This window comes from Paramisgurnus dabryanus, chromosome 2, assembly GCF_030506205.2.
Source record: "Paramisgurnus dabryanus chromosome 2, PD_genome_1.1, whole genome shotgun sequence".
NCBI classification, from domain to species: domain Eukaryota; kingdom Metazoa; phylum Chordata; class Actinopteri; order Cypriniformes; family Cobitidae; genus Paramisgurnus; species Paramisgurnus dabryanus.
In genome coordinates, this window is record NC_133338.1 from 10,172,601 (window position 1) to 10,180,246 (window position 7,646).

Below are 7,646 nucleotides of genomic sequence, written 5' to 3' on the forward strand. Positions count from 1 at the left end.
ATAATTGGTAGCAGCAAGATAATATTTTTAAAGTATTTTTTGTGATAAAAGTTATTTTAGTAAAATTAGAAAAGCCAGAAGAATGAGAAACACAGAGACCCAGCAAGATGTAACCTTCTCTTATAACTGAATCAGTGGCAGGTACGTTTTGCATCCGGATCATCCAAAAAGTAAATAAAATAGTTTTTTTTTAATTTATAATAAATTTGTAAAGATTAAACATTAAAATATTAAATATTAAGTCAATGCCCTTCAAAAGAATATTTGCAATGTCTGCAGACATTTATTATCATGAAGTTTGTTTAATAAGCTCATAGTTTTTTTTTATTTGCTTCAGGTACTGTGCTTCACAACAGTGTACACACTGTAGTCTTTTGACGAGGTTGATAATTGGCTCTTTTACCCAGAAGCGGGACATCCTGTGCTAGAGGGGTCTACTGAGCATGGCACCTTTCTCTGTTGGTAATAGAACCGCAGCATTTTCTTTATATCAATAGTCTTCAATTACAGTAGGTACAATTGAATTGGTGCAATTATTTAATCAGCCAATCATATGGAAGCAACTTAAAATACATTTACCCATGTAAATGTCACACCCAGGGGCTGGCTGCTATTTGGCTAAAGCCACGCCCCTTCTCAACTTCCACCTCGAGGAGGTCCCCAAAGCCAACCCAATGACCAGACAACAACGAGGACAGGTAAGTATAAAACAATCTTTATTTATTTAAATATTTAAAATGTACTTGGGAAACGGGAAAGGGGGAATTAAAACTAATAAATCTGGCTCTGCCCTTCAGGTAGGCCACGGCCAAGTGAATGACAGGGAGTGGGGGGCGGCGGGGGGTCCGGGACACTATAGACCAGGGGGCATGGGACTCAGGCTCCGGTCTGGCCTTGACTATCCGTGGCGCCCTCCTTCTTTCTCCTGGAGGCAGAAATCAAAGCGAGATGAGTGTGGGAATTAATGTCCTTTTTGCATACCTTGGCTCTCCTTATGACGTCTTCTCCACTCGTGCTCACACAGTTACTTGTCGTGTCACTCACTCTTCCTCTCTCTTCCTCTACAGGCAACAATGTGGACACAGAGGCGCAGTTAGATGGGACCTGGTTTACGCTCACCTCGTCGCCGGCTACAGCCCACGGCAAGTACAGGATCCGCACGACTCGTTTTCTTGGTGCTCACTCTTTCTCTCTATTTCTCCACAGGCAGCAGCTGGGACACAGAGGCACAGTTAATTAGACTGGGTTCGTTCTCACCTCTTCGCTGACTACAGCTCACGGTAAGTTACAGGATCCACACGGCTCGTTTTCGTGGTGCTCACTCTTTCTCTCTATTTCTCCACAGGCAGCAGCTGAGACACAGAGGCACAGTTAGTTAGACTGGGTTCGTTCTCACCTCTCTACTGGACACAGCGTACCATAAGTACAGGTTTCACTCAATTCCTTCTCGTGTTGCTCCTCTCGTGCCAATCGGGTATGGTGCGTTCTCCGTCTCTGTAAATCAACGGGCCTAAGAGGTTGGTACTTAATTATATCAAAGCTGGCGGACTTACGACAATTTGTCTTTGCGATGCGTCAGATAGGGTAGGCAGTTCCTACGGGGCGTCGGGGGCGAACCCTCTCGACTAGCTCGATGGTTACAGAGGGGTGAAACGTCACACCGTCTCGCCGGGCCGAGCGCTGCCCTCTCCTCACTGCCGTTAGGCAATCGAACACTGGACAGGGGCGCCCTTTTGTAGAGGCCTCGGGACGGTGGAGTTCTTACACCTCTCTCTCTCTGCAACAACAATTACTATACAGTTGAAAACATCCACAATGATGGCCCCTGATACTACTCACACATCTGCCAGTTCTTCTGCTCTTCACCGCACCATTTCTTTAGACCTGAAGCACGTTCACAACATATGATGTACTGAGTTTAGGACCGGCAGCTTCTTCGTCCTCCCTCGACGAAGTGTGTGAAGGCGGGGGTTTGTCTGACAAGACACACAGCAATACACAGCAATCCACAGCAATATACGGCACCACGTCAAAATAAAGTTTCCACAGCACAAGGACTCACCCACCACACAAGTGTACACAAAGGACGCCCGTCTTCCTCCACTTCGCTTTAATCGGATCTGACGATGAATAATACGGCCTAGTTGATAGTGTCGTCGTTGTGACTGCTTCGGTATGTGTTCCTTCGGCTCACCCACCACGCTATCTTAGGGGTAGGGCCGCCCTCCTTCTCCTGGAGGTATCTAGTATAAAGGCAGGTCAGTATACAATACGTTTCCAATTAAATCTTGGTACTCACACCAACGCCGTTTTTCGACTCCTTTAACTTTGTCTCAGTTCACAACGTGCTCGGTTTACTTTCCAACCTTTAAGGTTCACGATGTCTTCACAACCATGCAACTTCAGCCTGAGAGAGAGAGAGTTTAGACAGTCACCAGCAACGCACCAGACGAGCCCAACACAGCGCTTCAATACACACCAAAAAAGCTCCCCAAACTGTGATTACAACTGATCTTAAGTACTGCCCTGTTTAGCGTGTCCTCCAATCGCCAACCGCTCCTCTTAACTAGGCACAGGTGCATACAATTCGCCGATTTTCCCTCTTACGGCGCTACCGGAAGTCCGGTGTTCTTCCTTTCCGGTCCGGGCGGATACCTTCCGGGCGGAACCAAAACTTCCCCAACTTTGGTTCCGCCCCTAAAAGATCGTCACCTTGTGACATAAACATAATCAACTGGATCAAGTTCGAACATCAGAATTAAGAAACAAAAAAAAGATACCTCTGAATGTTGTTGAAAGTGGTCGAAGTGAACGAGCTCAAACATTTTCAACACCGTTTACACCTGGCATTAACAACGAAAACGTATGCCAAGTGTAAAGAGCCTCAAAGTGATTGCTGGTGCCAGGCACTGCAATAAATTGGTCATCTATCCAGGGTGGACCCTGCCTCTGGTCCAATATGCTGTCTGAATAGGCTCCATGCACCCTGCCACAAAGAACACTGCCTGAGCTAATGTATCTTTATTTGTGGTCCAACATTTAAATGGAAGTGTCAAAACTGGTGTGAAGAACATAAATGCATGGATCCATCATGCCTTGTATCAACGTTCCAGGGTGCCGCTGCTGATGGTGTTGGGGATATTTTCATAGTATACTGGGGGCCCATTAACCTCAACTGAGTATTGTTTAATTTCTATAGACTGAGTATCTGAGTATTGTTGCTGACCATGTACTGTATGTGCCTCTATAATCACAATGTTCCCAACTTCTAATAGCTGCTTGCAGCTTTCTGAAATATCAATGAGTTCCCTGTAATGGATGGGTGGAAAAGGAGATTCACATCATAAATGTACAGCTGACAAATCTGTAGTAACTAAATTATGCCATTTCATGTTCATAGCTGAATTTGTGCAAAATAATAAGTAAGGCAGTTCTGAAGGCAAAAGGGGGTCCAACATGGTCCTCCTGTAGCACACTGTTCTTTATACAGTGACCAGTGATGTTAAATAATAATAATTAAATATAATATCAAATAGAGCACAACATTTAAAGTAATAAAGGTTTAAAATATTGGAAAAATATCACATGAACAGGTATTTATTACAATAAAAAGTGTCAGTATTCTTATAAATAACCTGCCCTTTTGGCATCACCAGGGTTTGAAAGTAAAGTGCAGTGAATCACTAAGGGGGCCACTCGTATCTTGCAGGCTGCCTTGTCACATCTCTTAGCATCATACACTCTTGATTCTGACCCATCTTTCCCCTTCTCTCTCTCTCTCTCTCTCTCTCTCTCTCTCTCTCTCTCTGGTATTGTTTCATTTATATATGTAAAAACATTATTAAAAACAGTGTTTTTGATTCATTTTTTTGTAAACTGCACAGCTGATATTGACTGATTTAATCAATGTTGTTTGGGTAAACACTCAATGATTCTGACCCCTCCCATAACATGACCCACTGAACCACCCCTGACCCCCTGGCCAGCCTATCTTTTAGTCAAGCTTAATCCTAATGCTGTCTGACTACTGTAAAGGTGAATATGGGGTTTGTGTATTCATTAACTATAGCTTATTGTATGAACAATAGATATAAATTCATGCATATTCAATTATTGATTATATTAAAAATGTAGCCAACCCAAAACCCACAGATGCCTGCTACCTTGCTGCTTTAAATTTTAAGTCATTTCAATTTACTATTTATTTATCTTGACTAGAAATGAGCTGCTACAACGCATAACATTAAGTTGACTTATTTCAACTATATATTATTAGTTATAACAACTCATCTGTAGTTAAGATAAATAATAGGAAGTTAAAATGACTTTAAAATTATATTTTTTTACAATGCACTGTTACGGGCCTTTATTTAATATTGTTTAAAACAATTGAGCTTTAAGTGTATTTTTGTGAGAATAAAATATACATAAAAAAGAATATGTTCACAAATAACATATGAATGCTCACAAATAAAAAATAGCCAAATTAATGTAACAAAGGTGCTGCTAACACAGAGCGATAGAATCCAAATGCAGAGAGGTTTATAATAAAATCCCAAAAGGGCAGGCAAACAAATCAAAGCAGGGTAATCTAGAAACAGAACATGATATCAAAATAAAAGACCTAACAACAAAACACCAGACAAAACCATTACAGAACCCCCCCCCCCCCCTCTAAAGGGCGACTCCTGGAGCCTACAAAACAAGACAAAACTATAATAACAAAGAGACCGTGGGTGGGTGGGTAGGCCAGGGCCTTGAGGCAGAGGCAGGACATGGACAGATAACAGAGGTGGTCCCAGACCGTGAGATCCGGACGGACCTGGGTCATGTGGCCAGAACGGACCCTAATCATGAGGCAGACTAGGCCATGGTGGACCTGGATCATGGTGTAGCATTGGGCCAGGATCGTGAGGCAGACGTGGAAGATTGGACACCTTGGCCACATCTCTGCCTCCTCCATGCGTCCAGGTACTACCCCCCCAAAAATACTAAGGGGAGCTTCAGCCGTCATGGGAACAGGCACAGGAGACATTGAAAACCAGGGTGGCGCTGGTGGTGCTCTGGACCTGGAGACAGAGACAGATGAGAGAGAGGCTGGCATAGCCAGGTTAGCAAAAAACAGGTCAGTAAAAGCAGAGATTTTAAAGAGTTCAATAATGTCCATCTTAAGACAAGCAGAGATTTCAGAATCGGCCATCTTGGATCAGGCTAAGAGGTCAGAATTAGCCATCTTAGATAGGGTAAACAGTCTATAGAAGTAATACACAGCCATTTTCAGCCATAAAAGAAAGTGCAGTGGACTCGGATGACTCAGGGGAACCAGGCGACTCATGGGAACCAGGCAACTCAGGGGAACCAGGTGATTCACTAGTGTATGAGGCTCATGTTCAGACCTACAAGTCGTGGCAGCATGTGCAGGGGACACAGGTTCGAACCTTTTAGCCGTGATGGGTGTATCAGATGATTTAGATTCATGGGCTTGAGAATCTTCACATGAAACAGTAGAGCAGAAAACAGACCACGCACACCACAGGGCCATGGCAAATACAGGAAGCACAGAATTCAAAGGACATACCTCCGTCGCCAAAGGGGGCCATTGAACTGGACGTAACTGGACTTAAAATCCTAGCTGTCCATACAGACATCAACTGAGCATCCATCAAACTACGGTCATGGTATGGTATGGTAAGGCAGCCATTTTGTGAAGTGTCTCGGTGTGACAGGCATCTTGTGAAGTGGCTCTTGATAGCAGGTTCAGGGATGACAGTGGCCCTCTGGAAGACAGGTGTGGTCATGGTAACAGCTCTCTGGACAGCAGGTGCAGGTAAAACAGTAGCCATCTGAAAAACAAGTGTAGGCATGGCGATAGCCATCTTGGGTACAGGTACAGGTAAGGCGGCAGCCATGTTGGAAACAGAGACAGGCATGGTGGCGGCCATCTTAGATACAGGCATGGTTAGCACTGGCTTTGGTAAAACAGGCATGACTTGAGCTGGCTGTGATGTTAATGTTATTGTGGGACTGTGGTGTTCCTCATCCACAGCTTCCACAGTGAAGGGAGAGCATAATGTGGCACACACAGGCATAATTCCTTATTAAGTCCATTATAAAAGGTGTCATAAAGTGTAGCATCGTTATAGTTTACCTGGTAACATAAATTTAGGAAGTCCTTGATGTAATCCGCAATCGGGCAGTTGCCCTGGGGTAATTCAAACAAAGAAAACACTGGATTCATTGCCGGCTGGAATTTGCAAACCTCTGCTGGATTCTGGTAAGGCTAAGTATTCTGTAACTAAGGGGCTGCTTACACAAAAAGACAGAGATCAAACAAATTCAAATGGAGATAAGTTTATTATATAATCCCAAAAGGGCAGGCAAACAAATCCAAGCAGGGTAATCCAAAAGCGTAATCCAAATAAACAGGCAAGGCTCAAAACCATGAACAAGAATACAGGAAACAAGGCAAGGACAGAAACGCTTGGTAATGCAGTGTTACAACTAACAATACTTTGCAATGTGATGTTGAGAATGAACCGGTTTTATAGTGACAAACAGGAAGTGAATGGTGAAGTGTGACATGACAAGATTTCAAAATAAAAGACTAGAAACAGAACATGATATCAAGATAAAAGACCTGACAGCAAAACACAAGACAAAACCATTACAATTAACCAGTTTTAAAATGCGTAAAAACGATTTGAAACTCACAAGTTATGGTTGAATTGACTATTTCCACATACTTCCAGATTTTGTTTTTTATACAATGTTATGATCCCAGGTCCAAATACATAGAGTATGGCTGTATGTGTTTATTTCTGTTTGCTGCACAACGGCAAACTCTCCTTAAAAGATCATAAGTTCCATTCCCAGGAAAACATATTTCTGAATAAATGTATACATTTAACAGTGGGGGCTGGTGACTTCTTTTTCGAGGGTGCACGATGTGAAGCTCGTCACAACATGTATTTAGCCAGATATGTATGTGGCTCATCATGTCAAAATATGTGTTCGGGGCGTCATTTGAACCTATGTGCATAAGGGCAAAATAAGTGCCTGCTGCACACGTGTCTAAAGGGTTAATGATAAAAGTGACACTCGCATTAACCAGATACTCACTTAATCTCATGTCATTTGTAATCAGAGGTTAGTGTTTAGTGAGTGTCTTGCAAGTATTTTGTAAACGTGAGCATCTCTTTTATCCAGTGGCGGCTCGTGACTGCTCAACCAAGGGGTGCTAATTCAAAATAAGTGTTCGGAGTGTCATGTGTGTGGCTCCTTTTTAAAAAATGTTTTCTGCGCCTCGAGAGAACCTGCGTGCATCACGTGTTTTGTCAAAATAAGTGCCTGCTGCACACCCATCAAAATTGTTTATAATAAAAGAGCCGCTCATGTTCACAAAATACACACAAGACACTCCCTTAACAGCAAACTTTGATTACGCATGTGATTATGCGAGTATCTGGCAAACGCGTTTTTTTGGGTGTGTCTTTTGAGCTGATCTCTGCATTAAATGGCAGTGCCGTGGTTGGATAGTGCAGATTAAGGGGCGGTATTATCCCCTTCTGACATCACAAGGGAGCCAAATTTCAATTACCAATTTTTTCCACATGATTGCAGCAAATGGTTTATCAAAACTAAGTTAC